The following is a 19,368-nucleotide window of genomic DNA, read 5'->3' as shown; positions in this document are numbered from 1 at the left end:
AGCAGAGAGAAAGGAAGCGAGGTGGTGGAAGGACTGCTTGGGGCTGAGGCCGCCTGGTTCTTCCCCTGACCTGGAACGGACAGCGGGCGCAGGCTGCAGGGAGCGCTCTGGTCAACAGCAGCTGCTATTTCAAAACAAGGGGCCAATCAGGAGTGGAAAAGAGGTTTCTCAAAAACGTGTCTGGGGATTAGAGGAAACGGTGTGGGCTGCACAGGAACTCTCCGTATTATTTTTACAGCTTTCCCGTCAATCTAAAAGGACTCTAAAATTAAAAGTCTCCTTTAAAATAATAAATATGTAAATAAATACAGAATTCCACAACCTGAGGTGGTGGGATCATCCAGCAGGGCAGCGAGGAGGAGAGCGAGCCAGAAGACATACCAAGCTGTGTGCACGCACACCCAGCATGCGCTCGAGGAAAAGTGGCAGGCAAATCCCAGGCCATTCACTTTAAATCCTCCACAGGAGAGAAACAATCAGGGACAGATAAGGACCCAGGAGACACAAGGGTGGGGACTAAGAGGCTTAGAATCCACTTCCTTCAAGTGATGCAGGGGAGAGGCGGAAGGCGGGGTTTCCAGGAACCAGCCCCCTCTCTCTGTCTGCTTCTCTCGCTGCCCTCATCCGCTCTTCCCCTCTCACCTGCTCCCAGCCTCTGTCCCAGGGTGTAGACGGCCTCTGCGCCCATGCCCTTAGCCAAGCTGGTTACCCTCCTTGGGCCTCAACTTTGGATCCGTAAGATGGGGCTACCATGCGCCCCGCCCACCTCACAGAACTGAGAAGGTGCGTGAAAATGTTCCGTGTATTACAAAGCTCCCCATAGATACAGATGATGAAACGTTCATAGCAGGTCTGTTTCTAACAGTCCCAAACTGGAAACAACCCAAGTGGCAATCAACAGCGGAATGGATAAATAAATTGTGGTTGATTTATATCCCGGAATACAATGTAGCAATAAAGAAGAACGAACGGCTGACACCCCTGAGAACACAAACGGGCCTCCCAGACATCATGTTGCGAGAAATAAGCCAGACACAAATGTAAACACGCTGTATGATTCAATTTACATGAAGTCAAAAAAAAAAGGCAAAGCTGATCTCTGCTGATACAAGTGAGAAGAGCAAGGACCCCTGGGAAGCCCTGAGCGGGAGGGGAGCGCACCGGCCCTTCCGGGTGCTGGAAATGGTCTAAGTCTCCATCTGGCTCATACGCACGCACGTGCTGATTTATCAACTTGTGTACTGACAGTGAGAAGTCACACCCCAACTGGGAAACGCAAATGATAGAACCCTTACTTGGAGCGTGTCTGTGTCCGGAGGAAGGAGGGCCCTTTGGATGGGAATTTAAAAATGGTTTCGCTGCTCCTCTTTCCAGCTCTCTTCCGCCCCCTCAGCCTGTCCTTGTATAGGAAACCCTTGTTCCTCAACCTTCCTCCATTCCACCCCTTTACTTCTTCATTAGAACCCCTACTATGGGCCGGGCGCTATTCTAGAAGCTGAGGATGCAACATCTCTCTCAACCCTCCCTTGTGCAATAAACGTGTCTTTAACACCTCCTCCGAGCCGGGCACTGAGGCCCCTCCTCCACCAGCACTGAGCTTTCTCTCTCCAGCAGGTCTCAGCAGGAAAGAACTGGGCACAGAATATCTGGGCTCCTTGCTGGCCTTCGGCTATGGTTCCGAGAAAGGAGGAAGGCACCTACTATGTGCCAGTGTGCATTAAACGCCCTACAATCCAGCTCACACAGCTGGAAGGCAGCAGAGACAAGTTCAAACCCAGGTACGTCTGATTCCCAACGCACTCGCTCGGCCTCCCACGTGCCGGCTCAGCCTGGCCCTCTCTCTGGCCTCCGTGGTGGGCAGGCTCCAAGATGGCCCTCATTGACTCTCACCTCCAGCTATTCACATCCTCACACGGGCCCCTCCCACACTCACTGGGGACAAGGTGTGTAATCAACAGGCTATTACACAAATGACTGTGTTTGTCTTCCAAGGCTAAGATACAGAAGACACTGAGGCTCCACCTTGCTCTTTCTGGAGTCACCCACTCTGAGGAAGCCAGCCGCCATGACGTGAGAGAGGTCCATGGAGCAGGGAACCGAGACCCGCCAACAGCCAGCCCTGACCCGCCAGCCACATGAATGGACCACCCTGGAAACGGGTCTTCCAGCCCCAGTGGGGCCTGCAGATGACTGCAGCCCCGGCCAACATCTTGCCTGCCACCCCTGAGACTCCAGGCCAGGGAGCTAAGGCACTCCCAAACTTCTAACCCACAGAAACAGTAGGAGAGGAGAACATTTGTTGCTGAGTGAAGTTATACCTGAGGGGCCTTTGTTACATCATAATGCTATGGATAAATACTACAGCCTCCACAGAGCCAGGGATCCAGGATGCAGCAACAGTCTGGAAGGGAGCATCTTAAGGCAACCAGAACCAGCCCCTTGCTAGAGGGATGGCGACAGTGGGCTGAACTGGCGAGGGCAGGAGAGGGTCAACATCAGCATGGAGTCCCCAGTCTATACGAGAAGAACTGTGAAACAAGAGACCCAGCAAAGCAGAAACCCTGGAGCCCTCTTCCCTGGAAATTTCTCACATACCTCATCCATCTCTGCCAATGGAGCCACGTGCACCCCGCTGATCTGGCCAAAGACCTGGGAGTCATCCTTGAGCCCATTCTGTCTCTCACACCCAACACCCCACCCATCAGCCAGGCCCCGGCCTCAACCCCAGAATGGACCCCAGACCTAGCCCTTTCTCACTGTCTCTCCTGCAAGCACCATGGACTAAGTCCTCAGCCCCTCTCACCTGGGCAACCTCAGCAGCCTCCAGGCCCACTGCCCCCGGCCTGTGCAAGGCCAGAGTGGCCTTCTCCAAGTGAAGATCGAGTCACACCTCTTGTGCTCAGAGCCCTCAGTGCTCACTACTCTCCAGCCACACGGCCTTCCTTCAAGCATGACAGGCTCATCTCACCTCAGGGCCTTTGCACCTGCTCTTCCCCCGACATCATTTGGGTCTCATTCACACAGCGCTTCCCCTGAGAAGTGTTCCTTGGCCCCCCAGCCTAATCACTCTCCGAGCCACTGCTCTAGCTCGTTTCTTTCCAAATCTGTTTGCCTGTTTATTGTCCATCTCCCCGATGAAATGGCAGTCCCATGAGGGCAAAGGCCTAATCTGTCCTGTTCTCCTAGAGCAGTGTCCAGCACATCGAAAGAGCTCGATAAACATGTGTTTAATGAATCCTGTCTAGAGGCAGGGGGATGGGGAGATGACCTCCAAGCTGATGGGGCCATAAAATCCAGAGAACAGAGCTCTGCTGTGTGCTTGGGGCGCACCGCCCTCCCAGCAGGAGAAGGCAGGCGGGAGCAAGAGCTGTGGTTTTAGGGGAGAGACCTGCCGGCTGGGTGGAGCTCATACCACCGGTGGGTCCCATTTCCTACAGAGGAAAATCCTATAAAAAGTCCCATCTGTCAGTCCGGCCGCTGCCCTGCCAGGCCACGGTCTCCCCTCTCAGTTGGCCTCCTTGGTGGGCAGAGCAGCACGGCTGCAGCCTGGGGCGTTCGGAGCCCCCAGCACACGTGAGACCTGCCAGGCAGGCCACGCCCCCCAGAAGTCCTCTCTGGGCTCCCTCTGCCTCCACACAGGAGGCTGCTGTACTGCAAGGGGCCGTCTTCTGTCACACTTCTCTGGGGCCCCCATTTGCCTTCTCAGACCCTTCCCTGCCAGTAAGCTCATCCTCTTATCCTCTCTGAATATGTCTGCTGCTGTGAGAGATGGAGGCAAAGGGGGAGGGGCCGGGGAAGACCAAGACACACCTCCTGGTGGGCAAGAAGGGACGACCAGAAGGCAGTGCAAAGGCCCGGGGACAGAGATGGTTGGGAATTCCACCACGAGACCTTGAGAGAGTCATTCAACCTGCAGGTGCCAGGGTCTCCTTATTTGTGAAACAACATGATCTTTTGGCTCGTTTCACGCTCTAATGGAATTAAGAGAATAACATCAGATAATGCATGTAAAGTGCTTTCTAAGGCTGAAAGCGCTGTACAAATGTTCATTGTTATTAAGAGAAACAGGTGCAGGAAGCGGGGAGGAAGGAGGTAGACTGGGGAGGAGCAAGGACGCCGGGCGGTTCTGGGGTTTGGGTGGAAAAACTCCACTCTGGGTGGAGAGGGCCAGGAGGGAGATGCAGGGGGAAGCAGAAGCTCACGCCCCACCTGGGAAGAAAAGGCTGAGGGGCCAGAAGAGCAGAAGCTGGAAGGGGCAGACACTGTAGAGATGTGGCCGCCGCAGGCCAGGCCCCCTGCACCTCCGCTGGCGGGAGAGCCCTCACCCTGGAGCTCGCCCATCGGGAGCGCCCAGCAAGGCTGCGCACTCTGCTCCAGCAAGGTCCCTCGGGAGGAAGTGGGGTCCCGGCAGACCTGCTGCTCCCAGAGCATCTCCTCCAGGGGAATACCCAGCCCCTGGAGCCACCGGAAGATGAGAATCCATCCCTATGTTCTAGAGCGCCTACCAGTAGTCAGGCGCTGTGCTGGGCACTTCATACACACCATCCTGCCTCATCCTCCTAACAACCTCTTATTCCTACATCCTCGAGGATGAGACAGCGGCTCAGAGAGGTCACATGACTTCCCCCAAACCACCCAGCCAATAAGAAGCAGAGCATGAGATGCACCAGAAGATACTGGGCCTCAACTGCTCAAAGCTCCTTTTGGAGGCATCCTCCCGCCTCCTTCCGTTCAGGGAACTCCAGCAGGCGGGGAGGGGGGGGCGGCCGGGGGGAGGGGGGGGCGGTGCAAACGGTGCAGAGACCCACTGCCTATGACGGCAAGGCCCAGCATTTCCACCTCCAGAAAGCTGAGCCCATCCAGCAGAACAGTTTCCTTCCCCAATAATCCATCACAATGCATCCTGGTGTCATCGCTCCCCTCCACCCCCATGACCCCCAAGCAGCAGCCACCTGCAGATCCATCACTCCTCTGTCCAGGCCTGAGAGGATGCAGCAAGGGCCCAGCCAGCCTGGCCAACCAGGACTCAGCAGTCCCTCTGGCTTTCGCGCGGTTCTCCTCTCCCACCAAGACCAGCCAGGAAACACCGTGGGGAAACTGAGGACCAAAGAGGGACCTGGCCAATAAAGAGCGGGATGGTCGCTCAGGAGTTTCCAGGCCCAGCACCACCTCGTTTTCCACCTCATTCCCTAACTGCCCATCCACTCCTCCTGCCCTCGGGGTCCCGCGGCTGTGGCCTCAGGCCGAATTTTTCTAGAAGGGCCCGATCCGCGCGGCCCGCCGGGTAATTGAAATGCATCCCCCTCCCCCTCCATACCCCACCCGCCTTGAGAACCCGGGGAAATACCTTCAAAGGCCCCTCTCTCGGAGCTCGGGTGCCGCCAGCCACCTCCGGTAGCCGCCGAGACTGCGCGCCGCGCCCCCCGCTCCCTTCGCTCGCCCACCCCGCCCCCGCCCCCGCCCCCGGCCCTCGCCTTCACCTTGACCTGCGCACGCTGCGGGCCCCGAGGCTTTGCATAAACAAAGAGGAGGAGGGGACGCCCGGGGCACCGCCCCCGCCCGTCCCCGGGACCCCGCACCAGCCCCGTCCCCGAGCCCCCCGGGGCCCTGCGGCCCGCGGCCCCTTACCTTGGCCTGGCATTTCCGATGACAGGAGAAGCTGCAGACTGCGAGAGGGCGAGACACAGAAAGAAAGTTTAGCCGCGAGGTATGAAATGGAAACTCGGCGCAATCTCCTCCCACCCCGCCCGCACCCGCGCTGGGGAGGACGGAGGGAAGGAGGGACGGAGGGAAGGAGGGGAGAGGGGGGAGGGGGGGACGGAGGGGAGGGGGCGGCGGGGACGCCGGGGCCTGGGACCCGCGGGCGGGGAGGCGCCAGCCCCGCTGCCAGAGCCCCCCGGCGGGCGGAGAAGGTGGGAGGAACGGGGAGTGGGACCGACGCCCCCGCCGCAGCCCCCCCAGGGGCAGAGGTGGCCCGGACCCAGGCCCCACGCCAGCCGCGCCTTCTCCCCTTACACACACACCCGGCAGGCAGGCAGCCGCCCGCGAACCACCGGCACACTTACTGCCCCCCAGAGAGACACACAGCCCCGATTCATGGTCCAGGAGAGGACCCGTGCACGCCACATGCACATTTACACGCGCACAGCCACACAGACGCTCACCCTAACCGCTCACACTCGTACTTTCAGCCGTACGTGCACACATAGCCGTATACACACGTAGAGCCTTACACACACGCACACTCGTGCCCGAGGAGAAACTTCTGACTTGGGGGCACCCATACGCACGCAATTTCATGGAAGACCCTCAGAGCACAGGCTGACACAGATACGTGGACATGGACACACAGATGCTCACACATACTCACAAACTTCATGTGCATGAGTTGAAACACACACACACACACACACACAACTTGCTCTGCCCTCCCACTACCAGAAGCTGGAATCAAATTTCCTATGGGGTTCCCTCAGCCTGGAATGTTCCTGCCCTGCCCGCCCCACCCCGAGGGCCTCCACCCAGGGGTTTGGTGGTCCCCCCCATGTCCCACGGATGAGGTGAGGGGTCTCCTGAGCCCAGCTTCTGCTCTGATTTGGCCATGTTGGCCACCCAGGGCCTGCTGAGGTGGGTAGGTTAGGGCACTGGTTAGAGAATGGGGGAGGGGGAGGTAGGGGATTTCATACCAAATCCTCCACAGCCACAGCCCCCCACCACAGCCCACTGCCCGCGCCTCTTGGCTCTCTAGTTCCCCCAACCTGATTCTAGCAGAACGCAGAAGGGGAGACTGAGGCACAGATGGATGCTCAGAGCTGCCAAAAGAGGCCCCAGCCCCCCCCCCCCCCCCACTAAGGCTTCTGGCTCAGCCATGGGGTGAGGGAGAAGCTGGGAGCCACGCTGGGTGGAGTCTGGGCTGTGACCTTGGCCACTGGCCCTGCCGGGGACCTTGCTCTCCCAGAACTGAGTCCTGGCCCCAGCACAGGCCTGTGACTCAGCCGGCACTGAGCAAGGCTTTCCCGACCCCACCAGCCACCCAGCCCAGCTCAGGGACATCTCCACCCCTGGCCACCCACGTCAAGTCATGCCCATCCGTCTAGCCCTTCAGCTCCTCTTTCTCCCCACCCCTGCTGCCCCAGGTGGCAGCTCTCCTCCAGAGGGTGTTTCCACTCTGACACCAGCAGCCTCCCCAGCCCCACCCCCCATGCCTTCTTTTCTGGCCGTGGGATGTGGAACTGAGAAAGCCTTGGGACGAGCGGGTGCCCCATGGGGCCACGGCCTCCACACAGAGGGGGACCTTCCCTTCCTCTGCTAATCAAATCCCAGGCCTTCCCAAGTAAGCCCCAGGCCCCGTCCTCTGGGGCCTTGCCCACTGTTCCGTACCTGGACCTCCTTGCAGGTTATCAGCAGAGCGCACCATCACATATTCAACTGAAAAGGCAGCCCCAGGTGTCCACTCCAGGCCTCCCAAGCCCAGTCTAGGCCCTCGGCCTCCAGCATCCTCCTTCATTCTTTTGACAGTTCGCAGAATGCGCTGAGCTCCTTCCTACCTTGGGGCCTTTGCACTTGCTGTTCTGGATGCCTGGAGTGCCCTTCCTCACCCCAGCTCTCCATCATTCACAAGCCAAATCCTTCTACTTCTGGAATCCACTTGAAAGCCACCTCCTCAAAGAGGCTCTCCTTGACCACCCAAATCGCGTAGGCTCCCCCATTATTCTTTCTCAGCAGCACCCGCTGACTTCCTTCTTAGAACGGCTCACAGTCTGAAGGCATCCTGGGTACACTCTGTCCCCCACACTAGACTCACGAGGGCAGGGGGCACGCCTGTCTCATTCACCTGTGTCCCCAGCAAGTAGAACAGTGCTGCTCCAGGCCCACAGCACCAAACACGGTCTCTGTGCAAATTAGAAAAAGTGCCCCCCCAACCCAGGCAGCCCAGCCTGGCGGGCACAGAGCTGAGGACAGCATCTTAGTGGGAATGACAAGAAGGTGCCCTTTCTCCAGGCAGACCCAGCGCTGTGCCTGGGCGCATGGCTGGGGGAGCGAGGCATGGGGCTGATTCCGGCGCCCTCTCGGACAGACGCCCTCGGCAGTGGTGGCCTGCGTGACCCCACAGGGCCGCCCCGCCTGTCGCCCAGCGGGCAGACACTCCACAACGCCCTTGAGTGCCACTCGCTGGGCAGCTACCGTACAATGAGCGCAGTGCCGTGCGTGCTGGAATGCAGCAGCCTGCCCTTGAGAGCTCCCGCCCCCAAGGAAGACCTGCCCTGGCCCCCGGGCCCGAGACAAAAGCTCCGCAAACTGAGCTCAAGAGGCAGGTCTCAGGCAGCGCTGGGGGGTGGCCAGGTCCCTGCCGAGGGATTTTTACACCTTCACAAGCACCTGACCAACCCCAAGGAGGCCCGCTGGCCCCGACCCCCTGCGGAGGCCTCCTTTATAGTCTCAGCCCCCTTTCTCAGAGGCCGGTGCTTCCTACTCTAACCTGCACCCTTCCTGCTGGAATTTGGAACCTGGGCATGCCATGCTGCTGGCTTCTTGCTTCCCAGATCAACAGCCCATTCCAGCGTGTTCCAGGAGGAGAAAGTGTGGCCCCCAGCCTCCAAGGTGGCCCCAGGGTCTCTCACCTCCTGGTCTGCACACCTCCTGCAGTCCCCACCCACAGTGACGAGGAAGGTTTATGTCCCCCGTCGGGTGTTGTGGAAATGACGGTGTGCGACTTCTGAGGGCAGGCGTCCGAGGCACTGCGGCTCAGCCTCTCTCCTTAGATCCCACTCACTGTGGGGGGGCAGGCCCCATGTCCTGAGGACCCTCAACCAGCCCTGCACACGGCCCTGCGGGGAACAGCTGAGGCCTCCCGCACCAGCCAGCGCCAGCCAGGCTGGCACGCAACCGAGCCACCTTGGCAGTGGATCGTCCTGCCCCTGTCAGGCCCTCAGATGACTGGCATCGTGACGGCCATGTCATGAGACCCCCCAGAGTCCAAACCAGCCAGCTCGGTCACTCATGAACCCCTGACCCACGGAAATTACCTGGGAGAATTTTGTATGGGTGTTAAACTGCTCAGCTTTGGGGTAATTTATACTCGGCTGCAGATGACTAATACAGAGACTGGAGCACAGGACCCCTCCGAAAGCAAGAGGCCAGAGAGCGATGCTGGAAACTGAGACCAGAGGCCATCTCCGGGGTCCCTGCTCGCTCCCCGGGTACCTGCATGCTCCTCTCTGGAGCTCCCTCCCTTTTCTTACCCCAAGTAATTAGTCATTGGCTCCCAGAAAGTACCTCCAAAGAGGGTGCTGAATCTCAACCTTCCTCCCTAGCCCCCACCACTGCACCAGTTCAGACCAGTTCATCCTGCCCTGGGCCGCGTCTCCCCAGCAGCCTTGTCCCACTTCAATCCACAGAGTCACAGACCACTCTCAAGTGCACACTGATCACATCCCTGCTTAGAACCTTCTATCCAGCTCCTCAGCACACTTATAAGGGCCTGCATGGCCTAGTCGTGCCTCCGTGTCCAGCTGCTGCCCCCAAAGGGATTTGTTCCTGCTTCACCACACTCCCCAAATGGACTCTCGAGTCCACAAGGAGCAGGTCTGGAATGGTGAACTCATATGCATCCTTCAAAGCCCAGTTCAAAATGTCCCTCCCTAGATAAGCAGGCATTCCAAGATGGTCCCTCCCTCTTCTCTGTTCCCAGAATCCTCAGCTCACACCCCTTGGAAATTTCTCGTCACCTTGAAGGACTAAGTATTCCTTTAGGATGTGTTCTCCCCCACATCCAGCTGCCTCTCTAAGGCAGAAAGGAGGTCCTGTTCAACTTTGCAGTGTTGTATCCTGCCCCTTCCCCTAGCACAGCGTCTGCATACAGATAGGGCTCAATGAATGTGGAGTCGAGTTCAGACTGGAAGGATTCTCCCCAGCTGAAACCCCTGGAACGGGGGCTGACGTTCTGGGGCAGCGGAACAGACGACAGAGAGAGCAGGCGGGTGAGCCCCACTCTTCAGCTGCGGCCCCTCCTGGGAGGGCCAGCAGGGGCATGGTCAGTGTCCTGAGCGCTTCGGTACAGACACCACCTGCGATGGAGCTTGGTGAGGGGCTGGGTGCACTTAGGGAGTTACTGGTCCTTCATCCACTCGCCCACTGGCCCTGCTCTCCATGCACCCACTTTGCTCCCTGGCTGCATGGAGACTGGCTCCCAGCTCAAATGCAGGTCACGCACTAGCTCTGTGACCTGGGGTGACTCACTGAACCACTCTGAGCCTTTATTTGCACTAGCTCTGTGACCTGGGGCAAGTTACTGAACCACTCTGAGCCTTCATTTCCTCATCTATAAAATGAGGGTAAGAACAGCATCTACCTCCCAGGGTTGTCCTGAGAAGGAATGAGCGAAGATATGTGGTTGGCCCAGAGGATGCTCTATCGAAGGGCTCGCTGTCACCAGCAGCGTCGTCGTCACCTCCGTCATTATTATTATTGTACGGAGGAGCCCCCACGTCCTAGTCAGGAGACCTGGGTTCTCCTCCTGACTGCTGTCATACAGCTGTGTGACCTGAAGCAAGTCAGTCCCCCTCTCTGGGTCTCAGCCCCCTGCTCGGGAAATAAGGCAGTCAGCTGGCAACCTCCAGGATGCACTGGGCCTGCGCCCTGGTCTTCGTGGGCTGGCTCAGTGTTTAAAGTGCAAAGACTTATTTTCTTATTCGGAATGCCTTTCCGCAGAGCAGCTCCCTGCAGTCGCAGGGTGCCCCCCACGCCCTGCTGTCTCACACTGGCCTGCGTTTCCGCGAGGGCCCTGGGGCAGAAGGCCTCCAGCCCTCCTCCAGCTGTGAGAGCCGGCGTGTGATGAGCCAGCCTCTGCTTCACAGGCACCACCCTCGGTCCCCTCCCTCCAACCCGGAAAGGGGGGACACCCGGGTCCAACCTGACGACACCCCAAACGCTGCTGAGGACACACCCGGCCTGTGCTTGATGGGGATGCCCGCCCCACCATTTCTCACTCCGGGGGAACAGGGCCAGGAAACCCCAGCCTCCGTGTCCCGGGGCCCCTCAGATGCCTGAGTCCGTGGGTCACCTGCGGCTGGAGAAGTGCACCCTGACCCCAGCCCCTGGCCAGCCCCCACCTCGCTGGGCTGCCCGTCCTCCCTCCTGGGGTGGCTTCCTGCCTCTCGGAACACAGGAAGCCAACATTGTTGGGATCTAAATGGCCTTTTCCTCCCGGCCTTGGGTCGGAAAATGAGCACATAGCCTCGGTGTGCACCTGACCCCGGCGATAACCGCCCGCGCGCCCGGCCGGCCGCTGCTCCTTCCCCAGCTCAGCTGCCCACCTGCCCACTGGACCTCAGCCCTGCCCTGCCCTGCTCACCTCCACGGCCTGGCCCGGAGGCGTGTGATGGTTTATATTATGTGTCGACTTGGCTAGGCCACGGTACCCAGATATTTGTTCAACATTATTCTAGATGTTTCTGTGAAGGGCTTTTTTTGGATGAGGTTAACATTTAAATCAGTAGACTTTGGGAAAAGCACATTACCTTTCATAATGTGGGTGGGCCTCAGCCAGTCAGTTGAAGGCCTGAATACAAAAAGACTGATCCCCCCCAATAAGAAAGGATTCTGCCAGTGGACTGGTTTTGGACTCGAACTGCAACCCGCCCCTGGGTCGCCAGCCTCCTGGCCCACCCGGCGGATTCTGGACTTGCCACGCCCCCCAGTCACATGAGCCTTAAATACGTATCCATCCATGCACCCCATGGGTTCTGGTTCTCTGGAGAGCCCTAACTGATCCAAGGTGTCTCAGGGGCAATGAGCAGTGTGGCTCTGAGCTTGGAGCTAGAAGAAACCTTCTAGATAGTCCCATCCAGTCGTTTCCAAACTTATTTTTGCAGCAAACCCTTCATGCAGATGGACCCCTGCGTGGAATCCCAGGGATGCTGGTCAGCGTTTGCCGGGCACCTGTTCCATGCGGGCTCTGTGTGAACACTGTGTGTGTGTCATCCCCTTTAATCCCCACAGTCGCCGGGGAGGGAGGTTTGCTCTGTGCCCCATTTTAAAGGTGAGGTGACTGAGGCTCACGGAGGTGAAGCCGCCTGCCCACGTTCTCACTGGAAAGGGGCAGAGCTGGGGTTGGAATCCAGGACGTCTGAGCCCAGTGCAAGACCACCGCACCATCCTGCCTCCTGATACATGGAACTCCTGAAACCAGAGCTGCTCTGATTGGAGCGGGCAGGGCCGGGGCCCCAGTGCCCTAAGCCTTCCCTTGGATTTCCTGTTTTCCCCCTTAGGCCCCTAAAGCATCTCCAAAGAACCTTACAGCTCCTTTGGAACACAGTATAGAACCTCCGATCTAGTCCGACTCTTCATTTAAAGAAAGGGGAAAGCCAGGCCCAGAGAGGTTAAGTGTCTCACCCAAGGTCACACAGCCAGGCAGGAGCAAGCCAGGACAAGAACCCAGGGTCTTCCCACCCTACCAGGCTGCCTCTGAGGACTCCTCAGAGGTCCTCAGACACAGGGTAGAAGCTGGGATCCCTGAGGAAGCAACAGACGAGAAAGAGCTCCCTGAAACAAGGTCTCCCTAGATCCAACCAGTGAGGGCTTCTGGGTAGGCTTGCCCAATAAGAGCTGAATTGTCTTCCCCAGGGGCATCCCACTCAGGAAACTGCAGGTGACTGTCCCCACTTCCAGGCTGACCAGAGGCATGGAGAGGGGAAACAGTGTGAGTCTAGGCCCCAATCCAGGCCCAGACGGCAGCCCTTGGGCTCCTGAGGTGGCATTCTGTTCTCTTCTCTGGGGCTTCAGCCTAGCAGGAGGCTAGAGACCCCTTGGGCAAGGCCTCCACTCCCTAGAGCACTGCCCCAGGGACCTGTGGGAAACCCACTGTTGGAACTGAGGAACTCCTACACACCCCTCAAGACCCAGCCTACATATGCCTTCCCTGCTGAAGCCCAACAGGAAAACCTCTGCAAAGTCAGAGAAACCTCTCTGTCAGCTTTGCCACCACGTTCTGTGATTGTCTGATGGCACGTCTGTCTTCCCCGGCCAGGGGTGGGCCTTGGCACCAGCACTTGCCACAGCTTCCAGTCCAGAGGGAGCTCAGTTCATGATTGTCAGATGAATGTCCATGTGCATGCAGGAGGCGAAGTGGCAGCCTACACTGGGAGTGCTATCTAGCCTTTGCAGACTCCAGCAAGGGAATTTTCCAGGCCCTCCCACGGTCTGGGCCTCAGTGAACACTGCCGGCCCAGCCCCTTATCTATAGATCGGGAAACTGAGGCCCCAGTGGTGAAGTGATTTATCTGAGGTCACAGGGCCTGTGTGGCAGAGCCCAGGCACCAGCAAAGGCACTGGGCCCTTTCTCCTCCCACTGTCCCATCCAGCCCCGTCTCCCCCAGGGAGCCTGAGTCCCTGACACCAACACTCACAGCCACACACAGAGCCTCAGTGTTCCTCACAGCCAGCCCCTGAGAGACGCAGGCAGGGGTTTATCATTAACCCCACGGCACACGGGGAACAGGCTCGGCGAAGTAGACGGCTGGCCGGTGACCTCTGCCTCTGTATCTGTCACTGTCATGCCTGCACGTCCCGCCACCTCAGTTCTTTGTCTGCCTCATTCATCCTCAAGTCTCCCAGAGCCAGGACTCGACCCCAGTTCCTTGCCTGCCTTCCCACTCCCACCTTCCACCCCCCGTCCCCCCAGCCATATTACAGTGAATGGCGAAAAGCAGAGGGCAGGGCCTGGAACTGTCCCAGCTTCGGGCAGGGCAGCCAGAGGGGGAGGGGACAAATGCCCGGTCCCTCTAGACCCCAGGAAGTGTCTTCCCTGCCCCCTGCCTGCAGCAGAAGTTCCCGCAAAACTGCAGGCCCCGTGGAGCCTGAACACAGAGCCCTGATGGTCCATACAGCCCACCGTCCCCATCCCCCCCAGCCATCAACCCTGAGGGTCATCTTGAAGACTGGAGGATGGGCCAGAGAGCCAAGCAAACCCTTTGGGTTGGGCTTGGTGAATAAAACATGGCCTGGACTTTAGTCCACAATGGCCCCCTCAGCCAGAGAACGACCTGGACAACCATCCCTGATGGCCCTCGGTAGATGGGTGGGTGGGTGGATGGATGAATGGGTGAGTGGGTGAGTGGGTGGGTGGATGGGTGGATGGATGGATGGGTGGATGGATGAGTGGATGGGTGGGTCGGTGGATGGGTGGATGGATAGGTAGATGGGTGGATGGGTAGGTCAGTGGATGGATGGGTGGATCAGTGGGTGGGTGAGTGGATGGGTGGGTCGGTGGGTGGATGGGTGGATGAGTGGATGGGTGGGTCAGTGGGTGGATGAGTGGATGGGTGGGTCAGTGGGTGGATGGGTGGATGAGTGGGTGGGTGATGGGCGGGTGAGTGAGTGGATGGATCAGGGAGTCTGTCCATCTCATGCCACCATGGCCTCCTGATTCCAAAGCACAAAGAGTAGGTCCACTCCTGCGTTTCCCACCAGTAAGCCCAGCAGCCCCAACGCTGCCCCCAGGCCTGATGACCCCAACCCTCTTGCTGAGGGTGAGCATGTGGCCTGTGGAGTCTTCCCTCCTCCCTTGCTGGGCCCGCCCCTGGTCCTTCTATGACCCAGTCCTGACACCTGGTGGTGCCTCTGGAGTGTGGCCCTGGCTTTCTTCCCTCTAACTCACCCAGAGCTGCCAAACCAGCCTGGCAGCCCACTGGCCGCCTGCCCTCCACTCCAGTTCACACCAGCAGGGCCGGCTCCCAACCAGGTGAAGCCGGGGTCACCTTGGGCACCTTCCATTCGCATGGGGTCAAATGCCTCCTCAACCCAGGCTCTCCAGTCATGTCAACTGGAGAACCTAGGACCAGAGACTGTAACAGAATACGCGGCCAGAGATGTGCCCAAGGTCACCCAGTGAGCATGCCAGGACTTCCTCCTGCCCCTGCCCGGTGCAGCCTCCTATCAGAGTAGCACAGGGGTCACTGGGGTGAAGGGAAGGCCGGCTGGGGAAGGAAGGAAGGAAGGAACTGGGGGAGGGCCAGAGGCTAGCCAAGGCAGGTCCACGGGGCGGGCAGTGGGGGGCAGTGATTCGAGCAGCATGCAGACCCCACCCGCAGCAGTTCCTCCAGCTCCTACCCCCGACCGGCACCGGCGCCAGCCCCAGCCAGACCTGCCGGGAGGAGGGCGACACCCCGCGGCTAGTTTTGGTATTGCAACGGTTCCTGCTGGCCCTAAACTCAGGCTGGGTGTCCCAGCCCTTTGGTGGAAGACCATAAACCTCTGCCCTTTGCCCATGGCAGGCCTCGTCTGGACCACCCTCCCACACTCACTCCCTCTCCTCCACCCACCCATTCCAGCCCCCACCAGCCAGCTGTAGCTCCTCGTGCAGGAAGCCTGCTCTCCGCCAGACAGCACACACCCCGAAAACCCGCTCCGACCCAGCCGGCTGTGTGCCTTGGCAAGAGCTTAACTACTCTGAGCCTCAGTTTCCTCCTCTGTAAAACAGGGGGCAACCCCAGCGGCCCCGGACACTGCGAGCATTGCATGAGGTCGTGGGTGTGAGCGCTTTAATAGTCAGTGCTTGAATAATTGCTCCCTAGCCTCTGATGCCCTGCTTCCCAGCCCCACTGGGACCATGGCATGGAGGGAAGGCAGACAGGAGAGTCCAGGTGGAGAGAACCGCGTGAGCGAAGGCTCCAGGGCGCAAGAGCCCAGCCCCTTCTGCATGTTTGACATACTTGGCATATTTGGGAAAGGGTGAGGTGCAGCTGGTTTGAGCACGGACTTGAGGAAGGGGTGGGTCCCGCCAGGCCTCGCGGCCCTGGGAAAGGGTCTGTGCTTTGTCCTGAGGTCGTGGGGCCCCCAACGCCCTACCCAGGAGACGACAGAGCCGGATCCACATGGAGTCTGGCTGGAAGCCGGTGTAGACGGCGGCTCCGAGAGGGTGGGCCAGGAACAGGGGCAAAGGGGCCGCGGTCAGTCCCCAGGAGAGAGATGCCGGCAGCCTGAACTGGCCGCAGAGAAACTCAGAGAGTCCAGCTGTGCTGGGGACCCAGCGACTGAGGGGGCGTGGGGGTGAAGGAGAGCGAGGCCTCTAGCAGGCCGACTGAGGGGTGATGGCATCAGCCACCGAGGCTGGGTGTGGGGCCTCCTGCTGATGTCACTGTGTGATCCGGGACAAGACAGCGACTTCTCTGGCAGCAGCGACAGCTGACCGCCAGGCCATTCCAGGAGCACGAGGACGGTGATGGGAAACACCCAGCGGCCAGCAGGCGCCCCCACAGCTCTGACTAGGGGCCTCTTAAACACACCCCTAATCAGCCGCTAGGCATCTTTGCAGCACTCCTGGTGCCAGGCACACGCCACCCACACACCTCCCACACTGCAGCCACACAACCTCCATGTGCCATCTACATGCCCTCCACATGCCACCCACACACCTCCCACGTACCCTCTACATGCCACTCACACATCCAATAACACCTTCTGCACACCATCCACATGCCCTCCACGCACCACCACACACTATCCACATGCCATCCACACATGTTCCACATGCCAACCACATGACATCCACAGGCCAACCACACCCCACTCACAAAATCTCCACACCCCACCACATGCCATCCACACACCCCACCACATGCCATCCACATGCCATCTGTATGCCATTCATATACCTTCTTCATGCCGTCCACACGTAATGCCAGTCACCCACCCACAAACTACACGTCATTTCCATGCCACCTGTCGCCCACATGTGCCATCCACATACTTGCCATCAGTGTGCTCAGCATCCCCTCCCAGATGAGAACCCCAGGCACCAGGTTGGGACACCAAGGACATCCGCAAAGCCGAGTCCCAGGCTGGGTGGGCCCCAGGCCGTGCCTTTCCGGTGCAGACGCGCTCCCAGCCCCGTGGCCCGACCAGCTGCTCACCTTTGCAGGTGCAGCCCTCGCGGGTGATGGCCTGTCGGCAGATGCCACAGGGCTTCACCTTCTTGAAGGTCTTCACCTTGAAGTGGTGCGTCTTGGGGGCGTCCAGGTCCTCTGGCTGTGGGAGGAGAGGCACAGTGATTAGGTCTGGGCAATGGCCGGTCCTGGGGGAGGCGTCGGGGGGCTGGGGAAGAAGTAATCAAGGACTGGGGAAGAGGCGAGGCAAGAGCCCCTTCAGGGTGAGAGGCCGGAGCCCATTTCTGGGAGGAGGTGCCCAGGGAAAGAGGAAGCTGTGCGTGTGGCCCAGGCTCCCAGGCTTGGGTGGGGTCAGCATCCTGGGGCCCAGAGCCCCCGCATCTGGATCACAGGCCCGGCCAGGGCTTCTTAATCATTTTTTCCTTTTATTTACTTTATTAGCAGACTGCACTCATTTTAAATGTACTGCTTGATAGAATTTTACACACGTATGCCCCACGTAACCACAGCCCAGGAGGCTCCCCATGGCCGTCCCAGTCAGTATCCCCAAGGTAAATACTACTGTGACTGCTATCACCAAAGAGTCGTTTTGCCAGATTTTTAAACTTCATGTGACTGGAATGGTGCAGCGTGTCCTGTAGTGCCTGGCTTCTGTCACTCCGCATTCATTGGTGAGAGTCACCCATGTGGCTGCACAAAGGAGTGGCTCCTTCCTTTTCATGGCTGTGTAGTATTCCATCACCTGAAGGCAGCTAATTTGTTTATCCATTCCACTGCCGATAATCCTTAACTTTTTCACCCATGTCCCCAGAGTGCCATGTCCCTCGTTCTCTCTCTCATCCTCATTACCACCTCCTGCCCCAGCCCAGAAGGACTTTCCATCTTTATTTTCATTTCCTACTCTTTGTATTATGGAAATACTAATATGTTAAATATCCTTTTAAAACCTCACCACCACACATGAGATGAGAGGTAGGCTGGCAGTCCTTCTGTGTGACCTGCCATGAGCCCCTGGGCCAGTCACGTCCCCACCACCACCATGGGCCTCAGTTGGTCCCTCCAGACCGTGCAAGGTTGGGCAGCACATCCTCGAGCTCTGACGGTCTGTCCTCTGTAACCGTGTATGGGAATGCCTCTAAGCCCCAAAGCCCCTCACCTACTCTGCTCAGGACCCCCTCCGCCCTGGGGCCCCAGCCCAGGCGCAGGCTGGCGAGCTCCGGCACCCAGAGGAGGCCCCAGGGCAGCCGTCCCTGCCACAGGCACTGCTGCTCTCCAAGGCACCTCACCCTGTGTCCAGCCTGGTTCATTCCCCACTCCGGCAGCAGGGGCCAGCAGAGCACAGATGTGGCAGCCCCTACCTTCCACTCCCAGGCACAGAGCTCTGTGAGCTCTCTCTGCACACACACGACACAGAGACACAGCCGCAGGCCCTGCAGCTCCTGTGGAGAGGACTCTTGTCTTCCAGTCCCCTCCTTGCACCCTGCTCCGGAGCCTCCCAGCTCTGGGACAGCGGCAGGGCGCCACTCGTGTGTTCAGAGGAGGAGGGTGGCATGTCCCACAAGCCAGCATGTCCAGGACTCCTGTCTGAAGACACTTGTGGTGGGTCCTGGGAGAAAGAGACTGAGCCGTGAGAGACACAGACAAAATGAGAGAAAGACAGAGAGATAAAGAGAGAGACGGAGACAGAGAGACAGACAGACAGAAAAGCAACAGAGTCGGACAGAGGGGAGGAAAAGAAGAGCAAGATAAAGGCAGAGACAAAGACAGAGAAGAGGACGCGCCCACAGAGAATGAGAGATCAGATCAGATCACGCAGAGACTGTCCAGGGACCCACAGAATCAAGGGGCACAGACAGACAAAAGGACATGGGAACCAGCTTGAAGGGGCCTCCAAAGGCTAAATCTGGGAAGATCTGAGCATCAAAATACACGATGATAGAAACGGGCTAACTGAGCCCACACTGGCATGTGAAATAAGTGAATCAATTGGAAGTTTGATGAGGAACAGGCTATTTACGAGTTTCAAAGCACCTCCCACATCATGCTTCTAAATTACAAAGGGGAGAAACGTCTGTTTCCTGCAGACTCACTGTATCCAGCGATAAAGCGACCGTCACCAGCAGCACCGTGCGCCGGGGGAGGCCAGGAGCGGGCATCGTCCCTGCTGGGCCCGCCGGAGAGCCAGCGAACCCGGTCACGAGGAGGCACCAGACCGACCCAATCGAGGACAGTCCCCCAGTGAAATGGCTTGTAAGCTTCAAAAGCAGCAAGGTCACAACGTCAAGGAAAGACCGAGGAAACTTGCAGACTGACGGCCGATTCTGAGCCGACCCCCCCGCGCCCCCCCCCTTCCCCGGGCCAGCCTCCAGCGGGTCCACGGTGGGGGGCGGGGGCCAGGCACGGCAGCGTGCGCCTGGGACGGCTGCGCTGGGTTAGCAGGAGCATGGGGGAGTGTTTTAGGGGCGGCCCCAGCAGTGGCCCCTGC

The 19,368-nt window shown here is 58.9% G+C and overlaps 1 protein-coding gene across 2 annotated transcripts in view; it reads right to left on the bottom strand.

The window, feature by feature from the left end:
- TNS1 (tensin 1) overlaps positions 1-17,025 on the bottom strand; it is a 176,913-nt gene extending 159,888 nt beyond the window's left edge. For both annotated transcript variants that reach the window (XM_070489750.1, XM_070489754.1), the window contains exons 1-2: positions 16,911-17,025; positions 5,629-5,666 (exon numbers count right to left, since the gene is read on the bottom strand). The gene's annotated coding sequence lies outside the window, so the exon portion shown is untranslated. The remainder of the gene's footprint in view (positions 1-5,628; positions 5,667-16,910) is intronic.
- Positions 17,026-19,368: the final 2,343 nt, after the last annotated feature.

Source organism: Equus asinus, chromosome 19 (assembly GCF_041296235.1).
Source record: "Equus asinus isolate D_3611 breed Donkey chromosome 19, EquAss-T2T_v2, whole genome shotgun sequence".
In the NCBI taxonomy this organism is placed as follows: domain Eukaryota; kingdom Metazoa; phylum Chordata; class Mammalia; order Perissodactyla; family Equidae; genus Equus; species Equus asinus.
The sequence above is the reverse complement of the archived record's forward strand: the minus strand, read 5'-3'. Positions and strand labels throughout refer to the sequence as shown.